The following is a 14,977-nucleotide window of genomic DNA, read 5'->3' on the forward strand; positions in this document are numbered from 1 at the left end:
GCACATTAGTGGCGCATTGCAATAAACACACTAGTGGCGCATTATCAGTTAGTGCGCCATTAGTAACCCAGAGCACAAGGTAAATATGGCCCCCTGGGAGACATACTAATGGCGCACCATGTGACTTACTAATGGCGCACTGCCTGGTGCGCCACTATAGTCTGGTATACTAATGGCGCACCAGGGGTGCGCCATTAGTATATGTTACTAGTGGCGTGATGGTAGTGGTGCACTTGTAGTGCGCCATTAATGGCCAAAACAGGCGCGCCACTAATAAGCCTTTTCCTAGTAGTGTCCCAAAAATAATATAAAAGTGTTTAGTAAAGCCCATAAACATCCAAAACAGATAATCTAATAGCATGAATACTTCATAAATTATAGATACGTTGGAGATGTATCAGCATCCCCAAGCTTAATTCCTGTTCGCTCTCGAGTAGGTAAATGATAAAAGAAAAAATTTATGAAGTGTGAATGCTAGCAGGTGCATAAGTTTGATCAATGGTAATTTCAATCACCTTTTCTAGCATCATTATATATATCATAACAGTAGCTCAACTCATAGGACTTCTCATGATCAAGTAACAAGCTATTCACAGGTTAAAGTATAGATCGTAAACTTTATTGAAAACTAACAAACTGTGTTATTAGTCATCAGACGATTACAATTCATCTTATTTTCAGGTAGGGTCTATGTCAGAGCTTTGATTCAGCAAACTTCACATACTCAACTATCATTTAGTCTTTCACAATTGCTAACACTCACGTGATATTTATGGGTTCAAAGTTTTAATCAGACACAAAGAAAGATAGGAGCTTATAGATTCGCCTCCCAACCTTTTACCTCAAGGGTAATGTCAACAATAATAGTTCATGATGCCTTACATCCAATTGGATATGTATATCAGGATCTTTCCAACACAATGTGCTTGCCAAAGGATAAAATGTAAAAAGGAAAGGTGAAGATCACCAAGACACTTGCATAAGGTATAAGACAAGAATAAAAGATAGGCCCTTCATAGAGGGGAGTAGAGGTTGTCATGTGCTTTTATAGTTGGATGCACAAAATCGTAATGCGAAAGAACGTCACTTTATATTGCCACTTATGATAGGGACCTTTATTATGCAGTCCGTCGCTTTTATTGCTTCCACATCACAAGATCGTATAAAGCTTATTTTCTCCACACTAATATATCATACATATTTAGAGAGCAACTAGTCGTCAACCCGTGCATTTGCACGGGCCGTTACAATTATGACAATGCTAATATTCACATAACAAACATGTAGCAAACATAACTTTGCATATGAACTTAAATTTTCTTTCTCTTATTATCATCTAAGAGAATAACTAAAATAATTGCATAACTAAAAATAATAGTATGCCTTAAGCCATTGAGATGATGGTTGAAAGCACACAAACATTTTATTAATTGACTAAAGGATCATGAGAATGAGATAGGCGAAGGCAAAAATATATAGGGAGCAATCCGTGAAAATCTTGGCAACATGCAGCACACACTTCAAATGTCATCTAGAAACGACATACATGAACAATGTATTAAAAATAACATCAATCAATTTCGAAAAACAAAACCCCAAGATTTTGGATCGGTAGCATTACAAAATATAATAGATTATAGATATAATAAGTAAGACTAATGTTGAATGGATACTTCTGATATCATGCGTAATTTACATAGAAGTTGGCTGATATAATTCTATATCAAAACAAAAGATAGCTACACTTGTCCGTACCCTTGTCACGGACTTCATGATATCATGTACCTTCATGATATCATGTACTCCCTCTATGATATGTTCCTTCATACGGACTATGCACACACTTCATGATATAGACGTAGTTAAATGCACACACTTCATGATATGTTCCTTCATAATATCATGTACTCCCTCCGTTCTTAAATGTAAGTCTTTCTAAAGATCTCACTATGGACTACATACGGATGCATATAGACGTAGTTTAGAGTGTAGATTCACTTATTTTGTTCCGCATCTAGTCTTTTATTGGAATCTCTAGAAAGACTTATATTTAGAAACGGAGGGAGTATTAAGCTGCTGCAGTACGCTAAATTAGTACAAATAACAAATTAAGAAAGGGCGTGAAAGAACACATGTATCTATATACAAATAGGATTAGGTGATATTGTTACCATATCCATTAAATGGCCACTATAGTAGTTCGAATCTAGTACACTCAAGAAGTGTAGAAAATTGAAAGAAAATATGCAAGCCCTGATTAAATGTTAGTGAAACCAAATGGAGGATGGTAGCCGTGGCCTACCTGATTGAACTTTAATCGGCCGGTTTTGTAAATGTTGTTATAAAGAAACTAAAAACGGCTTACATTTAATTCCTCGTCATAAAATCTAATAATAACCTCAAAAAAATAAAATTTGAAGATGATGTAAGGATGTAAGATGTTCAATCCCCATGGCGGAACTAACTTAGAATTTGCACATAGTTCAAACAAAAAAGCCTAAGTATGGGAAAAAAACCATGGACCAATAACCGAAATATGCTAAAAAGATGTTGTAGTAAATTCATGAAACAGCTAACCTGTACACATCAAAAATTAAATAGTAGACGAAGCATTAATCTCAATTATTTTGTGATTTATTTACTCTTGTTCTACCATATATTAAATGTCATCTGAGGTATTAGGAAATATATGTTCAAAACTTGATCATTTTATTACAGAAAAAGTCCTAATATTATGTATTGGGGAGCAAAATCATACTCACCGGCGTTGTGTAACTAAAAACCAAAAATAACTGAAATAGTTTTCTCCTGGTGCATGTCATATATTTGGCAATTTATGTACGTGGAAGATATATGTGTAACCACTGCCACATATGCCTTGTTTGTGTATCGTCGATCTTGAGAAATAATCCTGCAATTCTCTTTATTTGCCTGCAACACAATGATGGAATACACATGTAGTTTTAAAATAAAAATTAAGCAGCACAAAAATCACCTTAATTATCGTCTCAATAGGTCATTGGTGAAAAGCAAAGCTGCAATAAAAATGAAAGGTTGTAAAGAACCGTGTCCATGGTTATCCATTTTTGTAAGCGACACCAGATTTTACTGATGCCATGTACATATAAATTTGTAATTATTACGTCCGTGCATGAAATTAACAATGATTAAAATATAATAATGTGAAACTTGTACTAAATCATGTCCCCTGTTATTCAAACTTCACTGCTCAAAACACTGGTCTGATGATTATTTTTACACAGTAGCCTGCAACAGGTTCATCCCTGAAAGAAAGAAAACATTGTTAAAATGCATCAAATAAGTATTTCAAGATATATGTCCTATGGGATCATTCCTGTTAGCAATGCTATTTGTTTCTTTTGGTAGGAAATAAGAGAAACGTAGCAAACTCATGAGTCCTGTCCAAGAGGTTAAAATCGGAAGGATTTATGTATAAAATAATATACAACAACTTGAGTATGCCTTGTTTAGAAATGTCACATCCATGGTATATAAAGACATTAGTTGGAGGGTCTTAAATCTTAACACCTTGGTTAGACTGCAGGCTTGGAAGGATAAATAATCGTTGTTAGCATGTGGTCATATATAGTCTGGTAATTTGTCTCCACCACATTGTCCCAGTCACAATACTGGGCACACCCACCCGTGCACCTGCACGGGCTAGTAATAATATCATCATAAACAAACTCCAATTTTTTATCACACATGAATGCAATTGAAGAAATTTAAATAATACACTTTGAGCATTGCCATGCTCATCAAATTGTATGCACTTCCTAAATGCTTCTGAATCAAATCAGTATTGGATTTTTTATTAAATTCAGCATGCTCTCAGCTCAGTTGAGAAGAGTTTGGTTAACAACACCAAAGTAAAGCAACATATGTTGTGTAGTAGCAAAGAGAAATATGCTCATTAATAATTGAGTGTTTTGCATGGCCAGACCACCAAAGGGCAAAGAAACATTTTACAATGGAAATATACATTTCTTTCTTCATCAAGATTACAACCCCATAAAAGGGGATCATGAGCAATGCATGGGACTTTCTCGTTTATTGAGTAAATACAGGTGCTACCGATTATAAAACAACAAACTGGAAATAAGTAATTGTTGATTTCCTTCACAATGTCGTAGCAAGGCCCTCTGCGGCTCGCCTCCATCTCCAGGGCGAGGTCACCGTCTGGCTTAGCTGCTTTTCCACCTCAACCATGTGAATAGTGATGTTGTTGATAGCATGCCCCAATTGATTCTGATAACCATCTGAATTCCCCAACGCGAGGAAGAGACTACACCGGGCACAAAAGATAGTTGGAGAAATTTGTATTTGAATCAAAAGCCCAGTATAATATACTGATGCAACCTCATAAAGAAAATCCTAGTTGTACTGAATTTAGACATTTAGTCAAGAAACATTTCGAGGGTTGCATTAAACTTCAGACAATCATGTCACATAACTGGAAAAGATAAAGAAATGTGCATGCGGGAACAGATATTACATAAGTAGGTGACGCCAAAACAATTAGCTACTTCTTTCCATGCTTAGTTGTGTTTTGTAATTAGTTACTAAACCGATAGTTCGTTTTTCAGTTTTGAAACATCACACTTTTGTAACTAAAAACTAATCGATCAATTGAATATTGAGCAATATAAGTAAATGTATGTCTCTTTTTGATAGCTTATCACTGCAATTTATCCATAATTTATTTTTCTTGTAGAGAACAGAGTGGAAATAACAGTAAGTAAAATTACAGTAACTAAACCTTGACTTGCTTCTGTACCATTTTGATTAAGATCAAAACAAAACATAGTCAAATGTTTCATAATAGAAAAAACAAATGTACACTTTTTTAACTCAACATGTGCACTTCGTTAATATGTAATGAGTCCTTACGCTTCAGGCACATTAACCCGATGCACTGTGTATGGACATGCACGGCCGAACCCATATGATCTTAGTCCAGATCTAAGAGGAGGTTAATGTGTGATATTTCACCAGTTTATACATTTCCCTATTTCCTCAACAGCCATGGATGTATTAAGATTATCACAGAATCAACATTCCACTAATGACCAGTATAATACAATGGAGGTTGAATTACTAATGATCGGTATAATACAATGTAGGAAACATGGAATCCTAGCAATAGCTTGATTAGAGCAGTAAACAACATATATTGACCCCAATACCAGTGTTAATATGAAAAATATGGAAATTCAAGAGAGTAAAAGCTGGGTGGTAGGACCATCAGGAGTGGCTGCAAGTCACCATGACACCAAGCTCTAGTCTTCAGTCACAAAGCATACAACTCTAGCCAGAGCAGTTTTAAACCACGCTTCCTATCATTAGCAGAATATCTGTAAAAGAAAACTTTCTTAATAACTATACATCAATACCAGATTTACACATTGACTGACAGATTAGAAAACATAGAGCAGACTCCCTTCTCCAATTCATCTTGAAATTAAGATATTAATACACAAAGATTGTCAATTTTGTAGTACCAATCACATGATACAATCATACAATTACTGGTCCTTGAAAGCTATAGATAGATGGTAATGCGGCAAGAGCTAGCTCTCAACATCATTAATCTATGCTCTTTTTTCCATACACTATAGCTAAGATGATTTGCCCTTTCATATATCTATGTCGCTACAGTTTAACTGTTGTGTGTTGCGACATCCACCATGTTACCTAGTGTTATCAAGTTGAAACAAAATGTCATTTGGCATGGAACGAAGAATTTTCTGAGCATCATTCTCGATAACAGATATACCATGACGCAAAAGAGACTCTAGAAAGGAGAACTAAACAATATCATTTATGTGCTATAAGAATTCAGGTATTCGTGTTTGAAGGATGACATCCAGGTATATGACTATCCATCAAAATGTATAGTTATCAGCAACCATCATTCCTAACCCTATTATTGCTTAATAGATCTCACCTATTTCCATCCAAAAAAGCAACGATGGTTTCGTTTTGATGCTATTTACTTCTTATAATTTCTTGTACTGCAAGTATTTTTTTGCACAACAAAAAATCATGAGTATCACTGTGAGACAGCCTAAGGCATCTCATATGTCAACCAATTATACAAATAAAAAAAGTGAGACTTGATTGATACCTCAAGTTTGCTTCATGAAACGTTATTTTCAACTTCAAAAATGAATGTGCATCCTTTCATGTTTGACCTATAATTTTTCACCTGATTGAACTCACCACTCGTTTAGAATTTTCTAAATTTGGTCCTCAGTACTGAATAATGTTTAGAATTTTCATGTAAGAGAGATCTGAAAGAGAGATCTGAAAGAGAGATCTGAATAACGTTTCATTGTAAAAATGCTTCACGCATATAAAATTAATGCTTGATACATTTTCTTATTCTGTGAATTGTGCCCAGTCCATGACTATAACTGAAACTAAAAGCCCAAAAACTTTTTATGTGTCTCATAATAATACTAATGTATACAGGCTAGAAACTGAATCATGTTGAATGCTAAGTCATCAATATGGAATTATGTGTAGGTAAGAACAGAATATCTCGGACTGTTTTCTCTACCAGATAAGATGTCACAAATTTGTTGAGTATGTAAAAAAATAGTAGAATGGAGACCCTAAAGTAATTGTTATCAACCATTGTATATATCAGCTGCCCATGAATCATGATTTCCCAGTGCATACTATATATGTGACAGGGATCATTTTTCTGTTGTAATAGAAATTGATGGAAGATCTCGGAAATAGCAATGGACATATACTATTAGAGATATATTAAGCAATGCACTTGGCACAAATTCGGCTTGCAAAATTACAGAAATAGCACTAACATTTTGGACAGGGTACTATTAGAGATATATTCTATGGGTAAATTTATGTAGTGCAGAAAATTCAGGATAGATACTTCCCTGCTGAGTTTTTATACCTCAAACTTGGCAGCCTGGTTCAGAAAATTTGGCTCGGCGGCCTTGTTTCTCTGTACACATTACATCAAACATGGAAGGATCAAGATTGAAGCTGGGCAGGGGAAATAAAGGGACACTTTGCATTGGGGAACGTTGTACTGGAAGGAGTAATTTTGGATCAACGCCACCTGCTGAAGCTCCTCTGATGTCTCGACCACCAACCATGCATGCGTGCCGCTCGAGGCAGGGGCGCTCCAGGCCTGCAGCCGTTCCGCGAGCCGGTGGCTCCGCACGCACCACATAGGAGCCGACACATGCACGACTCCGTCGTTCCTGCCGCCCTCGACGGTGAGAGGCGCGATGTGGCAAGGCATAGGGTGCTGGATCTTCCAACGGGCGACCAAGCTAGGATCTGGCAACGACGTCTACCGGCGCGACCAATTCGAGGTGAGGAAGGATGGCGGGAGAGCGGGCTATGGCGGAGGCGTGGATCCAGTTGGGGCGGCTTTGTTCCGCATGCCGGCGATGTCCTGATGTCCCTGTGGAGGCAAGGCAGAGAGAGGTGAGAGAGGAGCAGGGAAGGACAGGAAAAAGGCAAGGCAGGAGGGCGGCTGCTGCTCACTGGTGAGCTCACCGGTAGGCGACGGATGCTCCAGCGGCGCACCGGACACGGAGGAGTCGAGGTGGCGGCAAGGTTCGTGAGCTTTGGCGGCGCGGCTGCTCAGGGCTGAAGAAAAGGCGACATGTTTTTTCCTTTTATTTTTATATGGAAGGAGACATAGATGAATAGATATAGTTTCTTTGTCGTGAATGAAAGAGATAAAGATTGCTAGTCGTGTTTTAGGTGGACTGCTTTGGAGTTTTTTTACGTGAATGAAAGAGATAAAAGATTGCTAATCGTGTTTTAGGTTTTGGAGCTTTTTTATCACAACGAAAGCAAAATTTTAATCGAATCTACACTATAATAATCTGGACTCACCGGATTAACGGCTCCTAATTACTGATTAACATGGTAATTTCTTGGGAGTCTGTAATTAGTATAGGTATAGATAGATAGATTTTTATTGCATGCACCGATGAAAACTTACTTGAAGGATCTTACTCAATCCATAGGTAGGTATGGTGGACTCTCATGGCAATACTCGTTTAAGGGATGTTTGGAAGCACAAGTAGTATCTCTACTTGGTGCAAAGAATTTGACTAGCATGAGGGGAAAAGGCAAGCTCATCATGTTGGATGATCCATGACAATATACTTTATTTCATATATAAGAAAACATAACCCATTACATTGTCTTCATTGTCCAACATCAAACTTTTAGCATGTCATATGTTAATGAGTGATCACAATTACAAAAGATGTCTAAGATAGTATATTTATATGTGAAATCTCTCTTCCCTCAATATTCTTTCATGAATTGTTCACGTGACCAATACAATGTTTGCTAACCTTCAATATATTTACCACCTCTACTTCTTATATGTGAAGTCATTACTCCCCATGGAATAAGCATATGAAACATATATAATTTCAGATTTATTATATTTAATTCATTCAACCATTTACTCATAGGATATATGTGAATCACGTGAATGAATAACAAACTACTCCTAAAGATATAAGTGAAGATCAATGAGTAGTTAAATAATTATTTAGCTATGTGAAGACTCTCCCATTTAATAATTTAAGATCTTGATACTTTATTCAAACAGCAAGCGAAACAAAATAAAATGACATCTAAGAATAGAAAACATCATGTGAAGAAGCAAAAACTTAGGATCAACCGATACTAACCGGTAGTTGTTGAAGAAGAAAGGTGGGATGCCAACCGGGGCATACCCAAACTTAGACGCTTGAGACTTCTTGAAATATTATCTTGGGATTCCTTGGGAATCCCCAAGCTTGAGCATTTGTGTCTCCTTAATTCCTTTCATATCGCGGTTTTCCTAAATTTTAAAAGCTTCATCCACACAAAACTCAACAAGAACTTGTGAGATAGGTTAGTATAAACCAATGCAAAAACCTTATCATACTCTTCTGTAGCAAATCACTAAAATTATTAATCAACATTTCATACTAAATGCCTCCGCATATTTAATAGTTCTATCCTCAAATGGAAGCATTAAACAAGCAAACATATGCAAACAATGAAAACATAACAATAATATGCCTAAACAGGACAGTCTGTGAAGAATGCAGCAAGATCCATACTTCCCTTGCTCCAAAAATTATGAAAGAAAATTCCCACTATAGTAAATTTATCAGAGCTTATTATGAAAAAGGTTTCAACATTTTATCACATTCTGACTTTTCTAGGGAATTTTTGCAACAGCGGTAAACTTTCTGTTTTCAAACAGCAACATGTAGACTTGTAAAATAGGCATAGTAAATGCTATCAGTGCCACTTTTATTGAAATAAAATATACAAAACATTGTTCTAAATAATATAAAGAAAATCCTAACATAATAAATTGATGCTCCAAACATAATAAATCCTAACATAGTAAAGGCTATCATGTGGTGAGTAAAAATATAGCTCCAAGTAAAGTTACCGATGAACGAAGACGAAAGAGGGGATGCCTTCCAGGACATCCCCAAACTTAGGCTCTTGGTTGTCCATGAATATTGCCTTGGGGTGCCTTGGGCATCCCAAGCTTAGGCTCTTGCCACTCCTTATTCCATAGTCCATCGAATCTTTACCCAAAACTTGAAAACCTCACAACACAAAACTTAACAGAAAACTCGTAAGCTCCGTTAGTATAAGAAAACAAACCACCACTTTAAGGTACTGTAATCAACTCATTCTTTATTTATATTAGTGTTAAACCTACTGTATTCCAAAATTTCTATGGTTCATAAACTCTATTACTAGCCATAGATTCATCAAAATAAGCAAACAACACACGTAAAACAGAATCTGTCAAAAACAGAACAGTCTGTAGTAATCTGTAGGTTTCGAATACTTCTGGAACCCCAAAAATTCTAAAATAAATTTCTGGACGTGAGGAATTTATCTATTAATCATATGCAAAAAGAATTAACTAAATATAACTCATCAATAAAACATAGCAGCAAATCTCGTGAGCGCTAAAGTTTCTGTTTTTTACAGCAAGATCATAAAGACTTCCCCCAAGTCTTCCCAAAGGTTCTAATTGGCACAAACACTAATTAAAAGCATAAAACCACATCTAAACAAAGGCTAGATGAATTATTTATTAGTGAACAGGAGCAAAAAGCAAAGAACAAAAATAAAATTGGGTCGCCTCCCAACAAGCGCTATCGTTTAACGCCCCTAGCTAGGCATGATGATTTCAATGATGCTCACATAAAAGATAAGAATGGAAACATAAAGCGAGCATCATGAAGAATATGACTAGCACATTTAAGTCTAACCCACTTGCTACGCATAGGGATTTTGTGAGCAAACAACTTGTGGGAACAAGAATCAACTTGCATAGGAAGGTAAAACAAAGATAACTTCAAGATTTTCAACACATAGAGAGGAAACTTGATATTATTGCAACTCCTACAAGCATATATTCCTCCCTCATAATAATTACATGTAGGATCATAAGCAAATTTAGCAATATAGCTATCACAAAACATATTGTTAACACGATCCACATGTATGCAAAGTTGACACTCTTCCAAAATAGTGGGATTAACATTAACTAAAGTCATGACCTCTCCAAACCTAATTACATAATGATCACAATAATATTAAACACCCTCCAAAATAGTGGGATCCTTACTTACTAAAGTTGACACTCTTCCAAACCCACTTTCATCAATATAATCATCATAAATAGGAGGCATGCTATCATCAAAATAAATTTGCTCATCAAAACTTGGGGGACAAAAAATATCATCTTCATCAAACATAGCATCCCCAAACTTGTGGCTTTGCATATCATTAGCATCACCTATATTCAAAGAATTCATACTATCAACATTGCAATCATGCTCATCATCCAAAGATTTAGTGCCAAATATTTTAATACATTCTTCTTCTAACACTTTGGCACAATTATCAAAATCCTTGTTTTCAAGAAAGACATTAAAAAGATGAAGCATATGAGGCAGCCTTAATTCCATTTTTAGTTTTCTTTTATAGACTAAACTAGTGATAAAACAAGAAACTAAAGGATTCAATTGCTAGATCTAAAGAGGTACCTTCAAGCACTCACCTCCCCGGCAACGACGCCAGAAAAGAGCTTGATGTCTACTATGCAACCTTCTTCTGGTAGACGTTGTTGGGCCTCCAAGTGCAGAGGTTTGTAGGACAGTAACAAATTTCCCTCTAGTGGATGACCTAAGGTTTATCAATCAATGGGAGGCGTGGGTTGAAGATGGTCTCTCTCAAGCAACCCTGCAACCAAATAACAAAGAGTCTCTTGTGTCCCCAACACACCCAATATAATGGTAAATTGTATAGGTGCACTAGTTCGGCGAAGAGATGGTGATACAAGTGCAATATGGATGGTAGATATGGGTTTTTGTAATCTGAAAATATAAAAACAGCAAGGTAACTAATGATAAAAGTGAGCACAAACGGTATTGCAATGCTAGGAAACAAGGCCTAGGGTTTATACTTTCACTAGTGCAAGTTCTCTCAACAATAATAACATAATTGGATCATATAACTATCCCTCAACATAAAACAAAGAGTCACTCCAAAGTCACTAATAGCGGAGAACAAACGAAGAGATTACGGTAGGGTACGAAACCACCTCAAAGTTATCCTTTGTGATCGATCTATTCAAGAGTTCATAGTAAAATAACATGAAGCTATTATTTCCGTTCGATCTATCATAGAGTTCGTACTAGAATAACACCTTAAGACACAAATCAACCAAAATCCTAATGTCACCTAGATACTCCAATGTCACCTCAAGTATCCGTGGGTATGATTATACGATATGCATCACACAATCTCAGATTCATCTATTCAACCAACACAAAGTACTTCAAAGAGTGCCCCAAAGTTTCTACCGGAGAGTCAAGACGAAAAGTGTGCCAACCCCTATGCATAAGTTCACAATGTTACGGAACCCGCAAGTTGATCACCAAAACACAAGTGGATCACGTGAATATCCCATTGTCACCGTATATAAGCACATGCAAGACATACATCAAGTGTTCTCAAATCCTTAAATACTCAATCTGATAAGATAACTTCGAAGGGAAAACTCAATCCATCATAAGAGAGTAGAGGGGGAGAAACATCATAAGATCCAACTATAATAGAAAAGCTCGCGATACATCAAGATCGTGCTGAATCAAGAACAAGAGAGAGAGAGATCAAACACATAGCTATTGGTACATACCCTCAGCCCCGAGGGTGAACTATTCCCTCCTCGTCATGGAGAGCACCGGGATGATGAAGATGGCCACCGGTGATGGATCCCCCCCCCCCCTCCGGTAGGGTGCCAGAACAGGGTCCCGATTAGTTTTTGGTGGCTACAGAGGCTTGCGGCGGCGTAACTCCTGATCTATTGTGTTCCCTGATGTTTTTAGGGTATATGGACATATATAGGCGAAAGAAGTCGGCCAGGGGAACCACGAGGGGCCCACGAGGGTGGGGGCGCGCCCAGGGGGTAGGGCGCGCCTCCCTACCTCGTAGCTTCCTCTAAGCTTCCCTGACGTCTACTCCAAGTCTCCTGGATTGCTTCCGTTCCAAAAATAACTCTCCCGAAGGTTTCATACCGTTTGGACTCCGTTTGATATTCCTTTTCTTTGAAACACTTAAATAGGCAAGAAAACAACAATTTGGGCTGGGCCTCCAGTTAATAGGTTAGTCCCAAAAATAATATAAAAGTGTTTGGTAAAGCCCATAAACATCCAAAATAAATAATATAATAGCATGAATACTTCATAAATTATAGATACATTGGAGACGTATCACGGAGTGACAAATCCTACTCTCGATCTATGCCAACTCAACAAACACCATCGGAGACACCTGTAGAGCATCTTTATAATCACCCAGTTACGTTGTGACGTTTGATAGCACACAAGGTGTCCCTCCATTATTCGGGAGTTGCATAATCTCATAGTATTGGAACATGTATAAGTCATGAAGAAAGCAATAGCAATAAACTAAACGATCATAGTGCTAAGCTAACGGATGGGTCTAGTCCATCACATCATTCGCTAATGATGTGATCCTGTTCATCAAATGAAAACACATGTCCATGGCTAGGAAACTTAACCATCTTTGATTAACGAGCTAGTCAAGTAGAGGCATACTAGGGACACTCTGTTTGTCTATGTATTCACACATGTACTAAGTTTTTGCTTAATACAATTCTAGCATGAATAATAAACATTTATCATGATATAAGGAAATATAAATAACAACTTTATTATTTCCTCTAGGGCATATTTCCTTCAGTCTCCCACTTGCACTAGAGTCAATAATCTATATTATACGGTAACGATTCTAACACCCATGGAGTCTTGGTGTTGATCATGTATTGCTCGTGAGAGAGGCTTAGTCAACGGGTCTGCAACATTCCGATCCGTATGTATCTTGCAAATCTCTATGTCTCCCTCCTTGACTTGATCATGGATGGAATTGAAGCGTCTCTTGATGTGCTTGGTTCTCTTGTGAAATCTGGATACCTTTGCCAAGGCAATTGCACCAGTATTGTCACAAAAGATTTTCATTGGACCCCATGCACTAGGTATTACACCTAGATCGGATATGAACTCCTTCATCCAGACTCCTTCATTTGCTGCTTCCGAAGCAGCTATGTATTCCGCTTCACACGTAGATCCCGCCACGACGCTCTGATTAGAACTGCACCAACTGACAGCTCCACCATTCAATAAAAATATGTATCCGGTTTGAGACTTAGAGTCATCCAGATCAGTGTCAAAGCTCGCATCGATGTAACCGTTTATGATGAGCTCTTTTCACCTCCATAAACGAGAAATATATCCTTAGTCCTTTTCAGATATTCTAGGATGTTCTTGACCGCTGTCCAGTGATCCCCTCCTGGATTACTTTGGTACCTCCCTGCTACACTAATAGCAAGGCACATATCAGGTTTGGTACACAACATTGCATACATGATAGAACCTATGGCTGAGGCATAGGGAATGACTTTCATTTTCTCTCTATCTTCTGCCGTGGTCGGGCATTGAGTCTGAATCAACTTCACACCTTCTAACACAAGCAAGAACCCTTTCTTTGCTTGATCCATTTTGAACTTCTTAAAAACTTCATCAAGGTATGTACTTTGTGAAAGTCCAATTAGGCGTCTTGATCTATCTCTATAGATCTTGATGCCCAATATATTAGCAGCTTCACCGAGGTCTGATACATCTCCATCGTATCTACCTTTCCAAACACTTTTGACCTTGTTTTGGACTCTCACTTGCATGATTTGAATGGAACTAACCCAGACTGGCGCTGTTTTCAGCAGAATTGCCATGGTCTTATTTTTGTGCAGAAATAAAAGTTCTTGGAATGACCTGAAACTTCATGGAGAATATTTTTGGAATATATAAAAAATACTGGCGAAAGAATCAACGTCAGGGGCCCACACCCTGTCCACGAGGGTGGGAGGCACGCTCACCCCCCTGGGGCGCGCCCCCTGCCTCGTGGGCCTCCTGATGCTGCACCGACCTCAACTCCAACTCTATATATTCATGTTCGGGGAGAAAAAAAATGAGGGAGAAGGATTCATCACGTTTTATGATACGGAGCCGCCGCCAAGCCCTAATCTCTCTTAGGAGGGCTGATCTAGAGTCCGTTCGGGGCTCTAGAGAGGTGAATCCGTCGCCATCGTCATCATGAACCTTCCTCCATCACCAATTTCATCATGCTCACCGCTGTGCGTGAGTAATTCCATCGTAGGCTTGCTGGACAGTGATGGGTTGGATGATATTTATCATATAATCGAGTTAGTTTTGTTAGGGTTTGATCCCTAGTATCCATTATGTTCTGAGATTGATGTTGCTATGACTTTTCTATGCTTAATGCTTGTCACTAGGGCCCGAGTGCCATGATTTGAGATCTGAACCTATTATGTTTTCATGAATAT

General features: G+C 37.7%; 1 long non-coding RNA gene across 1 annotated transcript; it reads right to left on the minus strand.

Moving 5' to 3' along the window:
- Positions 1-3,916: 3,916 nt before the first annotated feature.
- On the minus strand, positions 3,917-7,678 carry LOC123103260 (uncharacterized). The gene is made up of 3 exons (XR_006449702.1): positions 7,561-7,678; positions 7,115-7,465; positions 3,917-6,997 (listed from the first exon to the last, which is right to left on the minus strand). It is a non-coding gene; the product is annotated as an uncharacterized lncRNA (long non-coding RNA).
- Between the last annotated feature and the right edge of the window lie 7,299 nt (positions 7,679-14,977).

Source organism: Triticum aestivum, chromosome 5A (genome assembly GCF_018294505.1).
Source record: "Triticum aestivum cultivar Chinese Spring chromosome 5A, IWGSC CS RefSeq v2.1, whole genome shotgun sequence".
Lineage (NCBI taxonomy): Eukaryota > Viridiplantae > Streptophyta > Magnoliopsida > Poales > Poaceae > Triticum > Triticum aestivum.